A 19,301-nucleotide genomic window follows, 5' to 3' on the forward strand; every position below is an offset into this window, starting at 1 on the left:
GCCCTGAAGTGTAAGAATATTTTGTACTAATGATGAATAAACTTGCTTTAATATGTTTTGTAAGGAATAACATTTAGTTTCAACTCAACCATCCTGGGTTTTTGAACAGTCTGGGATCCAGTTCACTGTAAACTATAATTTCATCACCCCTCCAGACCAACTCTTCAGATCAAACACCACTTCAGATGAGTAGTTCTGGTTTCTTATGTCTGTGTTATGGCATTTTCAAACAGCTGGACTGAGGTTCTTGTTTCATGCCTGAAACCAGTCCTTTCAAACCCTGGTATGGTCTCATTCATTATGTCTGCCAAAACATAGCTTTGATTGACATTCTCTTGACTGGTTTTTAGTGTGTGGGTGGCTAGAGAGTTGAAGTGTGATGAAGTGGGGAACTTTGTTGCAAATGATAAATATTGCTGCCTGGAACCTGGGTTTGGGCATCACGACAGCAGCCTGCTTCATTTCCCAAGCAGCTCTGATGAACAGCAAGCAACACTGAGCTGGAAGGAGAGAAGTAGAAAATCTAACTGACCAATGGATCGCAAAAGTCAAGGGCTCAGAGATGGAAGAGCACCACAGAGAAGCCTGTGAATGGAGCTAAATAACAAGAAAGAAAATTGGGGTAAAGACTTGTGCGAGAATTGAATGGACTTCTGAGCATACGGTAACTTGGTCAAAACAGCTGGGTATTCCTTTAAATCGCAGTAAGTTAACTTACAATGGAAATGTTACTACCGAGGAATCGGGTAACGTTTCCAGCAACTAGTCATGTGTGTCATTATAGTGTAGAAGAAAGGTGAGCACCAACCAAATATGAAATGCAATCATAAAAACCTTTATTTTTTGCTGAATGACCAGAAGTGTTTTTGCAGAACTTTGGGAACCATATCATTGGATATAATGTCAACACTTGTTTGACATCTGCTTGAAATTCTGTTATTATTTGAGTCTTCATTTTGTAAGTATTTGGTTGTATCAGATGTTCTGTGATCTTATTTTCTGAAATAAGAGTGGGGCAAGTCTTAACTTAAACCGACTTTGACCTTTGAACAACAAATTCTGATCGGTTTATCTTGAATCCAGGTGATCATTCATGCTAAATTAGAGAAAACTAGCCCGAGGCTAACTTAGTCTACATTTGGTCAGCACATTGTTAGTTTTCAACAACCAGCTCTTTAAAATGAAAAACAAACCCATTGACCAATTGCTGTTGATACTGTATGACAGGCTTAGTTGACACCATCAGAATGTAATTATTTCAGTTGAACAGACATCTGAAATAAAAAATAAGATAGCCGATAGCCTTAATTAATGATGTGCCTAATGTTACAGAATGCCTATAAACACTGAAGTAATGCCACATTGTTACAAATGCTTCTTCCATCCCAATAATGTTAGTTATTTTAGCTAGTTATGCTAGCTTGGTTATGGTTTGCCCAGCTACTTTGTTGCTACTTACTTACAATATTAGCTAATAGTACTTTCAGTGATATAATATTAGCAAAATACAACTTGGTTTGTAGATGCCACAGGTCCAGTACGTACATCATATTCTGAAGAGGTGACATTCCATGTGCCAATTGCCAGTGTTGGTAGCCGGGGTTCGGTCTGCCAGGGCCTCCACTCCTGGTCGCCGCCCGGCTCACAATGCTGGTGGAGGATGAGCCCATGTCCCGTATTTGGGGACATGGGCTCATCCTCCCCGGGCCTGGCTCCAAGGCAGGGCCCAGTAACCCTATCCAGGGTGAACTGCTCCCCTGGTGTTCTGCTCATAGGGGGTCTTCTGAGTCGCTCTTTGTCTGGTCCCTCACCCAGGACCCCTCCACATCGAAAGGAGCCAGTCGAGGTGGTTTGGGCATCTGACAAGATGCCTCGTGGGCAACTCCTTGGCGAGGTGTACCGAGCATGTCCCACCGAGAGGAGGCCCTGGAGCAGACACAGGACATGCTGGAGAGATTATATCTCACTGCTGGCCTGGGAACGCCTTGATGATCCCCTGGACAAGCTGGAGGAGGAGGCTGGGAGAGCGAGATCTGGGCTTCTCTGCTTAAGCTGCTGCCCCTGCGACCTGGCCCCTGATAACCAGAAGATGGATGGATGGATCTTCTGAAGAGTAGGGACAGGATTACTGGGAGGTGGATGTTACTGGATTGCATTTGTCATCCAAATTCAGTGCTAATTTTAGCCAAATTTTGATCAAATCAACAGAGAGTAATGTGATTGAGCATGCTTTTCTGCCCTCTACATTCACAAGGATATTAGCAGTTGGTCGGTTTGTCAAGCTAGTGCTGCTAATTTCTCTATGTGGTGCCATTATAGCATTGTGAAAGAAGAACTAAGTCATTTCTGTAACTTTAATCTGTTCTTCTGCTAAATTGACTTTTAGGTCACACGTGAGTGCCACTCTAAGTCTGTTTTACTTTATTTTTCAAAATTAGTTGTCACTGTGTTTGCCCTTTTTTATGAGAAGAGATAGATAAAAGATCTGAAAAGTTAACTACACTGATTAATTTTCTTTAATAAAAAGGACAACAGGGCAGCAGCCCTGGGTTTTTGACAAATATAGAGAAAGAAAGACAGAGGTCACAGGTTGACTTCAGCTGCCAGGAAGTATTCCAAGCTGATCATCTTGCATCACATCTTCTGGGCCTTACATAACAAGCCCCTCAGTCTGGCACAACAATTCCCTTGTTTTCATTCCATAATAGAGTAGTTACGTAACCAAGAGCGGACACCTCTGACCTGTTCCTCTGGGTGAGGTAGGGTTTGGTGGTATGGGCTGATGTAAAGAGTCCAAAAAGGCTAAGCACTTCAGCTTTGGGAGAGCAACACATGTCTCGAGAGGATAAGATGTCTCCCCCTGCTGTGGTCTCCCCACAGACAAATGAAAACACACGAAGAACCATCTCTGTGTCATCCTCATACTACCTCTCTCCCCACTCTGGCTGACCATATGTCCATATTTACTGAGAGATCAGCTGGGCTTTGGCACTATGTCAGAATACACAAGCACACGCACAGAGTTTGTATTTGTGTGAGTGCGTTAGCATGTTTGATGACTTTTGTGGCGCTTACACACAGATGATGTTTTCAATCCTTTTGGGATCCATGTTTTCATTGCACGCATACTTAAGGCCAAATGAATGCACAACTGTGCTGGACTTGTGTGACTGCGCGTGTGAGTACGTGTGTGACGTGAGGAGTATTGCAGTGAGGATTGTATATCGCTTGATCCCTGTAGTACCGCTAATGTATGTCAGAGCTTGATATAGTCGTTCTGAATGGCCCTGGGAGTGATAAGCTGATTAAAACGCTGGGGCAGATGGGATCTCTGTGTTTTTGACTATATTTGTGTGTGTGTGTGTGTCTTTCAGTGGGACCTACTGTACATCCCGTGGGAAAGCAAAACTGGGCTGTCTGTGTTAGCTTTACATGTTGTTGCAGAGTGCTGCGCTGCTTCCCTTATCTCTCGACACCCATCTCCCAATTTTCCATGCTCCGTATAAAGACTCTGAGCATTTATCTGTTCATCTAAATCATACCAGCCTCTGGATGCTTCCTAATCACATGGAGCATTATGCTTTGTTTACATTCCTCTATACATATGGACACGAAGCAGCTTTTGTCATTCAGCTGGCCTCAGACAGACCTGATACTTAGTTCCTGCTGTGGTTTGACTATTTGGCATATTAAACTGTGAATATGCTGGAAAAGTGCATTGAAAAACAGTCCAAAATATTTGAATATCCACTAGAACCAATATTCAAATCTTATTTATTCCGAGCAAAGAATTCACTGCAGGTTGTCTTCAAGACATGAGACTGTGGTGACAGATTTTTTTCCTCTGAAAATGGAGCTGTTCAGCACTCCTGTGTAGCGTAAGAGAGTCTAAACAGCAACTAACACCAATGCGGTGACCAGAGCGATCACTGGCAGTCAATTACATTCAGCAACTTCAAGTAATCACAGATCAAATAACTGCTGGTGAGGCGAATCATAACAACAGTCATCTCAATTCAATGTATACTGTAAGGTAAAGACCCTACTATAATAGACTGCAACAATCACATGACCCACTGAGCAAACACTTGGTAACAGTGGGAAGGAAAAACTCTCAGGGAGCGGCAGTGATCTACTGCAACTCGTTATTCATCATTTTTAATTTTTTTTTAGCTTTTATCCAATAGAGACAGTAAAGCAGGAAGAGAGAGAGGGGAGAAGGCATGCAGCAAAGGGCTCCAGACTCAAACTCAGGCCTACTCCTCTCTGCTCATATGGCTCATCCCACTGAGCTAAACCAGGATTTGGTTGTCCATCTTTTATACTGTCTATGGTGCTATGTACAGTAGTCAGTGTTGATTACAGTCCAGGATTGGGTGGCTATTTATATCAGTCACAAAGAAAAGTCCTTTTCTTCAGATTGGGAGTCCTTTGTTGGCTCCATGGAGCAAATAAATAATCACAAGGTGACATTTTTTATGTTGTGCTCACAAATAATTAGAATGAATTAAAATTTTAATTAAAATAAAAGATTAGCAATCTTTTTTTCAGCGTAAATTTACACTTATATGTAATGTGTTATCCTAGATAGAAAAACCTTAGTAAGGGGCAACATCATAATGTTCGACGTGGCAACAATGTTATAGAGCAGGGGTAGGCAACTCTAGGCCTCCAGTGCTGATGTCCTGCAGGTTTTAGATGCGTCCTTGGTCCAACACAGCTGATTCAAATTGTTAAATGACCTCCTCAACACGTCTTGAAGTTATCCAGAGGCCTGGTAATGAACTAATCATTTGATTCAGGTGTGTTGAGCCAGGGTGAGATCCAAAACCTGCAGGACACCGGCCCTTGAGGCCTGGAGTTGCCTACCCCTGTTATAGTCTACCTTACAATATAAACCACCTTGAGGCAACTGCTGTTGTGATTTGGCGCCATATAAATGAGATTTAATTGAATGCTGAATTTCAACTGACAAGAATTCGTCATTTTACTTTTAATTACCTGCTGATTTGTAATCTTGCTGACTGGGCTGCATCAAACTTTTTCAAATGTAATTACCAAGTTTAATGATTCAGTATTTAAATTTAGCAACATCAGTATCAGCGTGTTTAGTCATAGTTACTGTGATAGTCACAATGTTGCTCATATGAGGCTGCTTGTGTTTCACAAAGCATGTTTAATGTAATGTATAAATAGCACATTTCTAGTCTCACTGACTGCGCAAAGCACTTTAGACTACGTCGCATTTTTACCATACAACCATCCATTTTTGTCTGCATCACATCCATGGCCACTGTAGAATCATCAATAAGCCTTACATGCATGTTTTTGAGCAGAAGCTGGAGTATCATGAAGAAACCTAAACAGGCACAGGGAGAACATGGAAACACTCCACACAGAGAGGCCCCAGCAAGGGTTTGAGCTAGGAACCTTCTTGCTGCGAAGCAATGGTGCTGACCACTGCCACCCAAGCTTACAGCATCTAGTATTCACAGGCTGTCTCCCAGCCAACTACTAACCAGACCTGCCCATGCGTAGCTTATGAGATCAGCTGTGCTCAGGGTGGTATGGCCATAAGCCATAAGTATTTGAACAGCATTAGTGCTAGCAAAAACAGCGGCAGGTGTTATTTTGAATGAAATGGTTTAAAAAATGTTTTATGAACTAGAATGATGAAGGATTTGGTAGTGATTGAGAGCTTCACTGGGGAATTATGGTATAAATGAAAACTTTGTAAATATAATGTGTCTAGACACCACAATTGCTTGTTACATGGTTGCAGTGCCATTGTGTGTTTGCTACCACCGCCTGTTTGATTTTAACATAACTACAGACATAACTACAGCTATTTCAAGAAAAAGATGTAGTAATAGTTAGGTTGGCAACAGGTCATTAACACGACTGGGTCTAAGAAGAGCATCTAGACAGGCAGAGTTTCTTACAAGTAAAGATGGACAGAGGCTCAGAAAGCTGAACACAATGTCTACAAAGTGTGGTAAAATTTCAGAATAATGATCCTTAACATAAAATTGTGTCGACATTGAATATTTAATTATCTATTGTACATGACATCATCAAGAGTTTATGAGAATCTGGAGAATCTGTACTCAAATGATAAGGCTCAAAATCAATACTGAACTTTGGACCTTGAGGTGGCACTGCATTAAAAATAGAAATCACCACATGTTCACTTTCAGAAATCTGCCTGTGAACACAGTTCAGTGTGGCATCCACAAATGCAGTTTAAAGCTCCACCATGCAAAGAAGAATCCATATGTGAACATAGTCCAGAAACACTGCAGTCTTATTTAAAATGGACAAAAGTAAAGTATAAAACTGCTCTGTGATCAGACAAGAGAACATTTTAATGCTTTTCTGATAACATGTGTGCTGTGTCCACCAGCAGGCTAAACAGGAGTTTGTTATCAGGATTCAGTGCAATGTTTTCTGAAGGTATGGGAGGGCTTCTGAAATTAGCAGCTTAAACATCTCAAACATCAATGCTAAAAGCAACATATGCTTCCATCCAGACTATCTAAGAAATGTTTCATCAAGACAATGTTATGACAGTATCTATGTCTGTCTGTATATAATGATGTTCTTAGTTGACCTTTCACCAACTGAGAACATTTGGTGCATTATGAAATGAAAATGATCACAAAGAAGACCAGCAACCAGTCCCTTCAGTTCCCAAATGTTTATGGACTGCTGCTAAAAGACGAGTGGATGCTACATTTTGGTAAACATGGTCCTGTCCCAACTTTCTGGAAACATGTTGCTGCCATCACATTTCAAGTGAACGAATATTTTTCTTAAAATGGTAGACTAAGAAACTTAAAAAGAAGGTGACTGGACATCTTTATGTTTGCTCTAGACGCTACTCCTCTCTTCCAAACGCCTGCTTTAGTTGAACTTTTCATGAACTCCAGTTGCCTTTTTAAGCTCCTACGTCTACCATGACCTGGATGACTAAGAATCTACATAAAAATGGTGCATTTTAGGCAAACACAAGTCCAGCACAGTCATGTATTCATTTTGGCTTTAGGCTTTGGACTTTCAGTTTAAACATTTGATTTGTTTTCTGTGTTATACTCTGTATAAAATACGCCATCCATCCATTCGGGTCAAGGGGGCAGCAGCCTAAGAAGAGAAGCCAAGACCTCCCTCTCCCCAGCCACCTTCTCTAGCTTATCTGGGGGAACACCAAGGTGTTCCCACGCCAGCCAAGAGATATAATCTCTCCAGCATGTCCTGGGTCTTCCCCGGAGCCTCCTCCCGGTGGGACATGACTGGAACACCTCACCCAGCAGGTGGCCAGGACACATCCTTGTCAGATGCCCAAACCACCTAAATTGCCTCCTTTCGATGTGGAGGAGCAGCGGCTCTAGTCTGAGCCCCTCCCGGATGGATGAACTTCTCACCCTATCTCTAAGAGAGAGGCCAGCCACCCTTCGGAGGAAGTCAATTTCTGCCACTTGTATCTGCAATGTCCTTCTTTCGGTCACTACACACAGCTCATGACCATAGGGTTAGGGTAGGGATGTAGATCGACCGGTAAATTGAGAGCTTCGCTTTTACACTTAGCTCTCTCTTCACCACAACAGACCGGTGTTGTGTCTACATCACTGTAGCCACAGCACCAATCTGTCTGTCGATCTCCCGCTCCCTTCTCCTGTCATTTGTGAACAAGACCCCGAGATACTTAAACTTCCACTTGGGGCAGGAACTCATCCCTGACCCAGAGTGGGCACTCCACCCTTTTCATGGCCTCGGATTTGGAGGTGCCAAGTCTCATTCCCACCACTTCACACTTGGCTGCCAACCATTCCAATGTGAGCAGGAGGCCATCACACGATGAAGCCAACAGAACCACATAATCAGCGAAAAGCAGAGACGAGATTCTGAGACCATCCAAGTGAAAGCCTTCCGCTACTTGGCTATGCATAGAAATTATGAACAGAATTGGTGACAAAGGGTAGCCCTGGTGGAGCCCATCACCCACCAGGAACGAGTCCGACGTATTGCCGGCTATGCGAACCAAGGATCGAATGGTCTGTAGCAATGGGCCAAACACCCCACACTCCCGGAGCAACCCCCACAGGGCATTCAGAAGGACACGGTCAAATATGCATTTATGAAATTTTCAAATGATTACAGTCTGCTTTTATTTATAATTTACACAGTGTTCCAGTGTTTTTGAGACTTTTGGGGGTTGTAGGTGTCATGTCATCTTTTGTAACTCTAACCGTAACCCTGGTCAAACCATAAAATGTAAATAAATAGAATTTTTATCACAATTTGGGTTGACAGTTATTTCTGGCCACCCTGAAATCACATATGATCACTAAAGATATTTTCTAAAACAGTAAAGAATGAGTGCCCTTCACCTAATGCCATCAGTAAGTCAAAGTTTTCATTTTTCCGACTAGAGATGAATTGGTGCTGCTGTGGTCATTTTCACTATCAGGTTTAAAGTACACATTTTTACCACATAGTTTAGCCCATTTTAACCATGAATAACTACAGTAATAGGTTAAAAATATAACCACTTTACTACTAAGGTGAGGTAAGAATCACCCATAGTGATGTTACAGTGTGTCTGCATTGTGCAAGATAGGATTCCAAGTGTTTACTGACAGGCACAATTTTACTCCCATGTTTTCCCACTAGAAACAGAAGACGTGGGAGGCTGATCTAGAAAGCATGGTGTGATTAAGAGTGTGTTTAGGATGCGTGTGATTAAATGAGGTGGATTGTGGATATTTCATAATACTGACGCACTCACAGACCACAGCAAAGATCAGCAGTTTATAACACACACAAGACACACTCAGACGGGACAGCACAGAGTTGCAGAGCAGCAAAGCCACATCTGAAATACACACTCATGTCTGTACAAAGGGAAGATGCCAGTAATTAAGCTTGCTTATCAGGTGTTGTGTAAAAGCCTACATAAGTGATTATAAATAAATTGGTCTTAGTCTCACAGTTGTCGCGTTTTGAATTTAGTGTGATGGTATCTTTACCCTTATGTTCTTTACATTGATTCAAGAAGTGCAGTTGTGAAAAGGAAAGTAAATTATGGGACATAATTAAAAATAATCTAGTCTAGTCTAGTAGGTTCTAATATTATTTATAGTGTTGTCAGCGTTAATCTCGTTAAAAGGACTTTAACGCCATAACCACATTATTGCAGCAAATCTCCGTTAGTGAGTTATCGTGGATTGCACCGTGTGTGGGTCTGGACGGCGCTAATGTGTTAATGAGCTAACCACGCTAATGCGTTGACGCCGTGCAGGTCTGAGATTTGATTGGCCCATTGGACCAGCATGATTCTTTTCTTTTCATTCTGTTGTAGATTTGCTGCTCTTTGGGAACATTGACCTGTTAAATGACCCAGTTTCAACCACACTTCAGATGCCTCACATTTGTATACAGAGGCATTCCGGTCCTGCAGTTGGAATCATCACCTCTCCACCACCGTGCTTGACAGCTGGTATGAGATGTTTCATGTTTTCAAGTTCATTCGCATGAACCTTAATATTTAACATGCTAACTGGTAGAGTCTGATATGTAGCTCCTGGGTTTTTTGCAGTTTCTGTGAGTATCACACAGTCTAAGGTGAATTTGCTGGGAGGTCTACTCCACTTGTCGATAATCTTTCTCATTGTAGAAGGATGGCCTTCAAGTTGTTTGGAAATGGGTTTCCCAAATTGACTGGCAGAAACAATTGCTTCTTTCTCACATATTTGCTGATATATTTCCTCCTGATACCTGAATGCTCCAGACTAGCAAACTGCCAAAACCTCTTGTTTTATAGAGATGCTCACACTTGCTGATAATCAGTTAGTCAAGTCCATTTGATTCACATTGCCTAGTAGCTATATGGTTCTGCATTGCGCTGCCATAAAAACCTAATAGTTATGTGAACTTTGTTGATCTACACGTGTTCCTCTACAGGGCCAGCAATGTTGTAGTAACAATGTATATAGTTTTTACCACCACTGTTCCACAAGCATACCTGCCAAGTATAAACGTCATGTGATATATATTTACAGGCATGTCAGAATTAGATTGTTTCAAATACTCAAATGGTTGTCTGGACGGTCTGTCGTTATAAGTAAACAAGGATTATGTGGCTGGAGCCTTAGGAGTCTTGGCTGGACATGTCGGAGACAGATGTGGAAAGTTTGAAAACAGTCTGAAACACCTTGCCAGAGTTAAAGGAAACAAAGGACAATCTGAAAAGTACCTAATTTTTCCAATGGAGCTGTAAAGGTAGTGAGGGAACCAAATAGAAAAGGTCAAATTTGAAGTATTGAACATGAAAAGTACCCATATAAATGCCTCGATTGTTTCATTACAGTTTCAAAAAAAATGTCTTGACGCCCGTATTTTCTCTTTTTTCCTCTGTTATCTGTTTAATCTTTCTCTTTCTGTCAATGTTATTCCTTGCCCTGGCATTTTTATGACTCATGCCTCTTGGATTTTATGTGCTGACATTCCGACAAGAATTTGGACTGACCTGAGGTCTCAGACTCAGCCAAGTAATCTGTGAACAAATCTGCTGAGCTTTAAGACAACAACATGCAAACACCAAACAGACGTGGATTTGGATCCTTTGCAGTCATTTTGCTCTCATGTAAATTATCTTTCGTACAGCAGCCAGTGCCTTAGAGGGAGGACACAGTTAACAAATAACTGTACTCCTAAAAGAACATTCAAAGAAAAGAGCAAAGTACAACCAAGGAAACTTTGATTTGAATATACGTCATTGCAAAGCTTAAAAGCACTGTGACAATTTTTTTTTTTTTAAATAATTGGACAGAATTTTTTCCTGCAGCCAAAACAAAAATCTCTCTTCCTTTTCCCCTCAGCAGTAATCAGCGGATGCATGGAGTGTACCCGCCTCTGAAAAACTGCCAGACGCACACAAATGTGCCTGGCAAGTGTGTGTGAGGCAAAGAGAAAGTAGGCTGATCTCCAGAGGCTTAATGTTTACCTAACCTCTGACTGAATGAAAAATCCCAGTTTTTGACACAACTGCATTATAGTTAATTTTCCAACTTGCTGTTACTTCAACTGTTCAGGTCTTCCGCTGTGGGTGGCAAATTAAACAATTAATAGTAACAATTAAGAAAATATGTTTGCTGGCTACCCTCTTTCCAGTTCAGGGTCACAGGAGAGCTGAAAACTGTCCCAGGTGTCATAGTGCGAGAAGCAGGGTACATCCTGGTCACTTGACCCTGCAGGGCTAACACGAAGAAACAGACAACCACTCATTCTCACATGCACAACAAAGGCCAATTTAGAATTAATTGTGGGATTGAGGGAGGAAGACAGAGCACCTGCAGAGAACCCATTTATTAATGGATGAACATGCAAATCCAAAACAGAGAGGCTTGTTGCAGGGCCAGATGTGTACGTGGAAACTATTCTGTGATGACATTCTGAGATATTAATAGACCATATATATATACATATAAATACAAAATATGAGTAACTGTATTCCGTTACAGTTACCGTTTAAAAAGGTGGTATTCAGAATACAGTTACTTTGTTGAAATAAATGGATTACATGGCAGTTTTTCCCTGTTTTAAATGTTTGGCTATGCCCTCTTTTGGTAATTCCGGTGGAAACCCAAATAAAACACCCATTAAGAGGCTCTACTGAGGGGTGAAATTTCCAGGGGCGTTAGAGGGGTTATGACCCCCCCCCCCCCCCCCCCCAAAATAATCACTCCCAACCAATATAACCCCCCCAATAATATTATGAATTATCGTGCATAAATAGGCTGTTGATTTTCTTTACTCATTTCAGGTATTATCAGCAAAATAGTTGCATGTTTAATCATCTGGGAATTTACCCAGATTCATTTATTTATTTAGACCGAGATCTTGACCCCCCAATGTTCAGCACAAAGTTACGCCGATGGCTCTAATGCCTGCATCTCAAACTCATGGCCCATGTCACCCCTACTTGTGGCCCGCATAATGACATAAAGAAATATTTTTGAAAATTATTATTCAAAAAATTATTTAATATGAAGGCAATAGGCAGGGTGTTTCAGCCATAGCCTTAAAGAATGTAGCCTCATGGGCAGTGTAGTCCGTGCTGCAGCAAGAATGGACTGCCATACTCGTTATGTGTCTGTGAGCACGAGGAGAAAAAGGATAGTCGAAAAGTACTGACCAGAAGCGGGAGATGGAAGCATGTAAATATAATAATAACATTCATGTAGTTGTAAAGAGCATGATAATATAATAAGTAATCCAAAGTATTCAGAATACGTTACTCTCATTGAGTAACGTAACGGAATATGTTACAAAATACATCTTGGGGGATGTATTCTGTAATCTGTAGTGGAATACATTTTAAAAGTAACCTTCCCAACACTGTGCGTGTATGTATATATATATATATATATATATATATATATATACAGTGTTGGGGAGTAACGGAATACATGTACCGCCGTTACGTATTCAAAATACAAAATATGAGTAACTGTATTCCGTTACAGTTACCGTTTAAAAAGGTGGTATTCAGAATACAGTTACTTTGTTGAAATAAATGGATTACACTGCGGTACTTTCCTGTTTCATTTTGTCGCGGGTCAGGACTGTTTGGGTTTTGTTTGACAGCTACGTTCTGTTGTTCCAGGCGGCAGCGTTATGGTTGCCATGGTTACAGGGTGACGCTCTCTCTCTCTGCGACTGTGTGTTTCCTGGGTGAGAGAGCGCCTTTTCGTTGTTGTTGTTGTGCTAAGCTAATAGGCAGAATGCTACAAGCATAGCTCTAAAGAATGTAGCATCATGGGCAGTGTAGTCCGTGCTGCAGGGAGAATGGACTGCCATACACGTTATGGGTCTGTGAGCGCGAGGAGGGAGAAAAAGGAGAGTGGAAAGGTACGAGCTGTCATCGAGGAAAAACGGGAGCTGGAAGCATGTAAATATAATAATAACCACTGCAGCCAAGAAGAGTGCCTGACGAGCCCAGTTGTAAGTAAGCTATTAAGACTCGACTGTACACCGTGTTCGTGTTTTCCTCCGAAACAATAAGTTCCGTTGGAGCAGCCTTTCAACGCCTCTCTCTGTCTCTCGCAAGAAAAGTTGACCCACACAACAAAGTAAAGCTATTTTTCGGCTACGAGCCGACAGGGACCCCGCCGTATTAGTCAGAGGTCCCTTTACTACAGTTCGGAGTCGCGAACCTTCAGTAATAGTAATAAATCACACAGCAATAGTACATTCACGTTGTTGTAAAAAGCATGATAATATATTAAGTAATCCAAAGTATTCAGAATACGTTACTGTCATTGAGTAACGTAACGGAATACGTTACAGAATACATTTTGGGGCATGCATTCTGTATTCTGTAATGGAATACATTTTAAAAGTAACCTTCCCAACACTGTATATATATATATATATATATATATATATATATATACATACATACATACATACATACATACTTACATACATATATATATATATATATATATATATATATATATATATATATATATATATATTAGGGGTGCAACGATATTCGTATCTATACTGAACCGTTCGATACAGTGCTTTCGGTTCGGTACGCATATGTATCGAACAATACAAAATTTGTAATTTACTTTATCAACTTTCCTTCTGACGATGCTGTCTGTGTTGAGCGCTCAGTGAATCTGCGTTCGACTACTCTGCCTAGGGTCGACAGTGCTGCCTAGGCGGAGTAGTCAAACGCAGATTCACTGAGCGCTCAAACAGACACCATCGTCAGAAGGAAGAGCGCAGGGCAAGCTAGCGAGACAGAAGTTAAGCTCTCCTTACAACATGGACCTCCCCCACTCTCATTCAGATCTGGCGTTTAGAATTATTTTGGTTTTCATGTGACGTATGACCCTGAAGGTAAGCGAGTCATGGACTAAAGTAAAACAGTATGTTGGATGTGCCACGCAATGCTCAATTACATGGGTGGGAGCTAGTGTGTTAGCGCAGTTAGCTCGTTAACGTGTTGGCTGTCTAGCCCCATGCACGGGGCGATCGGCGGTAGCTCATTAATGGAGATTTGCCGTGTTGTGGCGTTAAGGTCATTTCAACGAGATTAACCTGAAAGCACTAGTGGGAACACAACGAATATGACTGCACATTTACGCCGACATCATCCTAGTGCAAAGACAAGTGGAAGCAGAAAAAAAACAAGCAAGCATGCTGCTAACTTTAGCCGAGTCATTTAGACAGCTGTTTAATATGCTGCTGAGAATATAGCCCAGAAGAAGCGGATAGTATAGCTTTTATTTTGGAAAGAGACATTTCTCTGTAATAAACTCTCTTTACCAAAGATGAGTGATTCCTCAATCAGATACAGGGCTCGCAATATCGCTAGCCCGACATCCTGGGGCTAGCGATTTTTTTCAGTCGGGGTACCAAAATCTATCTCTGCCCTGCCCGTCGGGCTATTGTAGGAAGGAAAAATATATGTCAATGCTTTTGCATTCTTTCGGAAATGTAGCTGGGTTATTATGTCATTGGCATCGGTGAGCCACTGTCAATATGTGACATATTGAAATCGCGTTTGAATTTGCGCTTGCTTTTTTGCTTTCACTTTGCAATCGCGCGAACTGTGTATAGAGAGCGACAGCACTGATCTGTGAGTGATGATAATTTGCGCACCAATTCCTCTGACATCGTCTTATTAATCGTTAGCTTACTATGCAAACATGACAAGTGAAATCTCCCGCAGCTTAAACATGTGAGAGGTTGATCGCGCAGAGAATCGCTGAGCTTATGTGAGTGCGTATGTAAAAGCAGCAGGATTTATATTTGACTACGATGACCTGGATGACTGAGAACCTTCACAGACAGATATATATTTCAGTTCTGCTGAGCCAAATAAGACAGGTCAGGGTGAAGAAGTGACAGCCAAAGAAAAGCTTACCACAAAACGGAGAAGTTATGACAAATCAGACTATAAGGCAAAAAGAAAGTGCAGCTTTATGGTTTCATGGACAAAAGAATTTCTGTGGCTGCAATATGACAAGCTAAATAACCAGGGCTGCACATAAGTGGTCCGCAGGTGCGCATTCGCTGTCAAAATAAAAAACACGCACAAGGGTTAGGGTTAAATTTAAAAACTGTACTTTTGAGTTAAAATATATATTTATAATTTTAATAAATGACAAATTAAAAATGCATGAACATTTTTTTGTATCGAAAAAATATCGAACCGTGACACCAAAGTATCGAACCGAACCGAACCGTGAATTTTGTGTATCGTTGCACCCCTAATATATATATATATATATATATGCTTTTACACACTCACTCACATAAGCTCAGCGATTCTCTGCGCGATCAACCTCTCACATGTTTAAGCTTGCTGCGGGAGATTTCACTTGTTAGCTTACTATGCAAACATGACGATTAATAAGACGATGTCAGAGGAATTGGTGCACAAATTATCATCACTCACAGATCAGTGCTGTCGCTCTCTATACACAGTTCGCACGATTGCAAAGTGAAAGCAAAAAAACAAGCGCAAATTCAAACGCGACTTCAATATGTCACATATTGACAGTGGCTCACCGATGCCAATGACATAATTACCCAGCTACATTTCCGAAAGAATGCAAAAGCATTGACATATATTTTTCCTACAATAGCCCGACGGGCAGGGCAGAGATAGATTTTGGTAGCCGGACTGAAAAAATCGCTAGCTCCGGGACGTCGGGCTAGCGATATTGCGAGCCCTGTATCTGATTGAGGAATCACTCATCTTTGGAAAAGAGAGTTTATTACAGAGAAATGGCTCTTTCCAAAATAAAAGCTATACTATCCGCTTCTTCCGGGCTATATTCTCAGCAGCATAAGGAGAATCATGTGCTAACAGCTGTCTAAATGACTCGGCTAAAGTTAGTAGCATGCTTGTTGTTTTTGTCTTTGCACTAGGATGATGTCGGCGTAAATGTGCAGTCATATTCGTTGTGTTCCCACTAGTGCTTTCAGGTTAATCTCGTTGAAATGACCTTAACACCACAACATGGCAAATCTCTGTTAACGAGCTACCGCCGATCGCTCCGTGCATGGGGCTAGACGGCCAACACGTTAACGAGCTAACTGCGCTAACACACTAGTTCCCACCAATGTAATTGAGCATTGCATGGCACATCCAACATACTGTTTTACTTTAGTCCATGACTCGCTTACCTTCAGGGTCATACGTCACATGAAAACCAAAATAATTCCAAACGCCAGAACTGAATGAGGGTGGGGGAGGTGCCCTGCGCTCTTCCTTCTGACTATGCTGTCTGTGTTGAGCGTTCAGTGGATCTGCGCTGGACAGTGCAGCCTAGGCGGAGTAGTCGAACACAGATTCACTGAGCGCTCAACACAGACAGCATCGTCAGAAGGAAAATTGATAAAATAAATTACAAATGTTGTATTGTTCGATACATATGCGTACCGAACCGAAAGCACTGTATCGAACGGTTCAATATCGATACGAATATCATTGCACCCCTAATATATATATATATATATATATATATATATATATATATATATATATATATATATATATAATGATTCATTAATGACCTCCTTTTAGTACTGGTTGGATTCTGTCACCAAACTTCTATGTTCAGTTTTCTGCATTTTGTTTTGGACAATGCCTAATCTGAACTAAAATAACATGAGACGATGATTCCTGTCACACACACACACACACACACACACACACACACACACACACACACACACACACACACACACACACACACTCTCTCTCTCTCTCTCTCTCTCTCTCTCTCTCTCTCTCTCTCTCTCTCTCTCTCACACACACACACTCTCTCTCACACACACACACTCTCTCTCACACACACACACTCTCTCTCTCACACACACAAACACACACACACACACACACACACACATGCGCACACACACACACACACACACACACACACACACACACACACACACACACACACACACACACACACACGCTTTTCTTTCCAAGCTCCTTAGACTTCGGTGACCTGGATAACTGAGAACCTTCACAGACAGGAGAATTAACCAACTGTTTTCCACTGAACCATCCAAAGTCTACTCCCAGTGGCAGAGCAACAATCTGAAAACACCCCTACCATGGCTGGAAACAGAGCAATACTGAAAGAGCATATGGAAGAAGGACACAACTCATAACAACAATGGTCAGCGGCTACTGGAGCTACTTGCAGACCATAGAAACCTCCCTGAAAATCCATGAAAGAGTCTCAAGTATGAAGAGTTGGACAGCACTAAGTCCTGACATGATTCATGCCTACTGGCTAAAGAAGCTCCATCAGTGCCTGGAGCTTCCCTATGAACCATAGGGACTACAGAATGGAGAAATTGTCAGTCACCTCCTCTAAATGGATGACGTTGAGCTGGAGTGAACAAGACATTGACTTACTCATCCACACCACAAGGATCTACAGCAGTGATATTCAAATGTCAAGCAGACTGTATAAGTGTAGTCAGATAGTAACTAAGAGAGGGAAAGCAATCAGAACTGAGGGGATTGCACTACCATTGCAGCCATTGGGGATAGCTACAAGTACCTTGGGATCCCACAGGAAAATGGGAACAATGAAGAGGCTGCTAGGAAAGCCACAAGCACCAAATACCTGCAGAGAGTAATGCATGTCCTGAGGAGTCAGGTGAAGAGTAAGAACAAGATCCAGGCAGTCAACACCTCGCCAGACTACCAGATACCCTGCTGGGATACTACACTGGCCAATAAGGAAATAGAAGCCACTGACATCAAACTAGATAGCTCCTTGCCATGCATGGAGCGTTTCACTCCAAGCTCAGCACCCTAATAGAAAGGAAGGAGGCTGGGGACTACTAAGAGTCAGAACCACTATCCGGGATGAAACAAAAAAGATCCATGAGTACACCAGGAAGATGGCCATGACTGATCATGTGCTTATAGTGAAAACCTCAGGTAGCAGCAACCAGAGGAAGAGGAGCAAGAAAAGAATTCATCATGGAAGGGGAGGCCCCTCTACGGCATGTATCACCGGCAGATAGAAAAAGTGACTGATATCAAAAAATCCTATCAATGGATGGAGAAAACTGGAGTACAGAGGAACTAATCATGGCAGCACAGGAACACGCTCTAAGAACAAGAGCGATAGAGCACAGCCAGTGCAGGCTGTGCAAAAATGCCTCTCAGACAATCCAGCACATAACAGCTGGGTGCAGATGCTAGCAGCCAGGGCATATATGGAATGCCATAAACATCTGTGACTAGTATGACCTGGAAATCCCAAGGTCAAAATGCGATGATCACCTAGGTTAATTGAGAATGACCAAGCTAAGATCCTCTAGGTTATGTTTTTAGAATTTTCTAAACTGCCTCGTTTAGTTCATTCTTGCTATCACCCAGCCCTGGGTGTCTCCATCCATGCCTGCCACACAGCTGTATGTGACATGATGTAGCTATACCAAGTGAAAACAACATCAGGAAGAAGGATCATGAAAAGCTCACAAAAATCTCAAGTCCATTAATCCAGCCTTAATAAAAGTTTTGTTTTCATGTGTCCGCACTTGGATACTCCTCCTCACGCCAGACAGTCTGCTTCTGCCAGATTGTGACAGCAGCGGAGGTTGATCAATCTTGAAAGCTGGTGCTACTAATTCCTGCAGGTGTTCCATCTTTTCTGGATTACGTACAACCCCCTCTGTCGGCATAAAAGCAGTGTTGGAACACACTGTTGTACCATACCCTCATGAGCATCACTTGAACAGTATTGCACTGCAGAAAGTAGTGTGTTGTTACAAAAATGGCGAGAAAATGGCAATTAACAATGGAAAAGAGTAAGACCATCCTAACATTTAAAAATGTATTTCTTTCCTACAGGGAAATTGCAAAAAAAGTCAAGGTGTCAATGAGTACAGTTTCCTTCACCATCAAAAGCCACTCAAGAACTGGGGAAAACACTGAAAGGACGAGGTCTGTGCTTCTGCAGACGCAAAGGCACAACTGAATCAGAGGACAAGTTTCTGAGAGTTAACAGCTTGTGTGATAGGTGGCTCACAGGACGACACCTTTAAGCACAGCTTAATAGTGGTCATAGTAAGCAAGTTTCTGTTTCAACTGTGAAGAGAAGGCTTCGAGCTGCAGGTTTGACGGGACAAGTTGCAGCAAGAAAGCCATTACTAAGACGCTAGAATAAGACAAAGAGCCTTGCCTTGGCCACACCACCATTGGACTACAGAAGACTGAAGGTTTTATGGACTGATGAATTAAAATT

Source organism: Rhamphochromis longiceps, linkage group LG20 (assembly GCF_057381845.1).
Source record: "Rhamphochromis longiceps isolate RC_006_pf linkage group LG20, R_longiceps_female_GT1.1, whole genome shotgun sequence".
NCBI lineage: Eukaryota > Metazoa > Chordata > Actinopteri > Cichliformes > Cichlidae > Rhamphochromis > Rhamphochromis longiceps.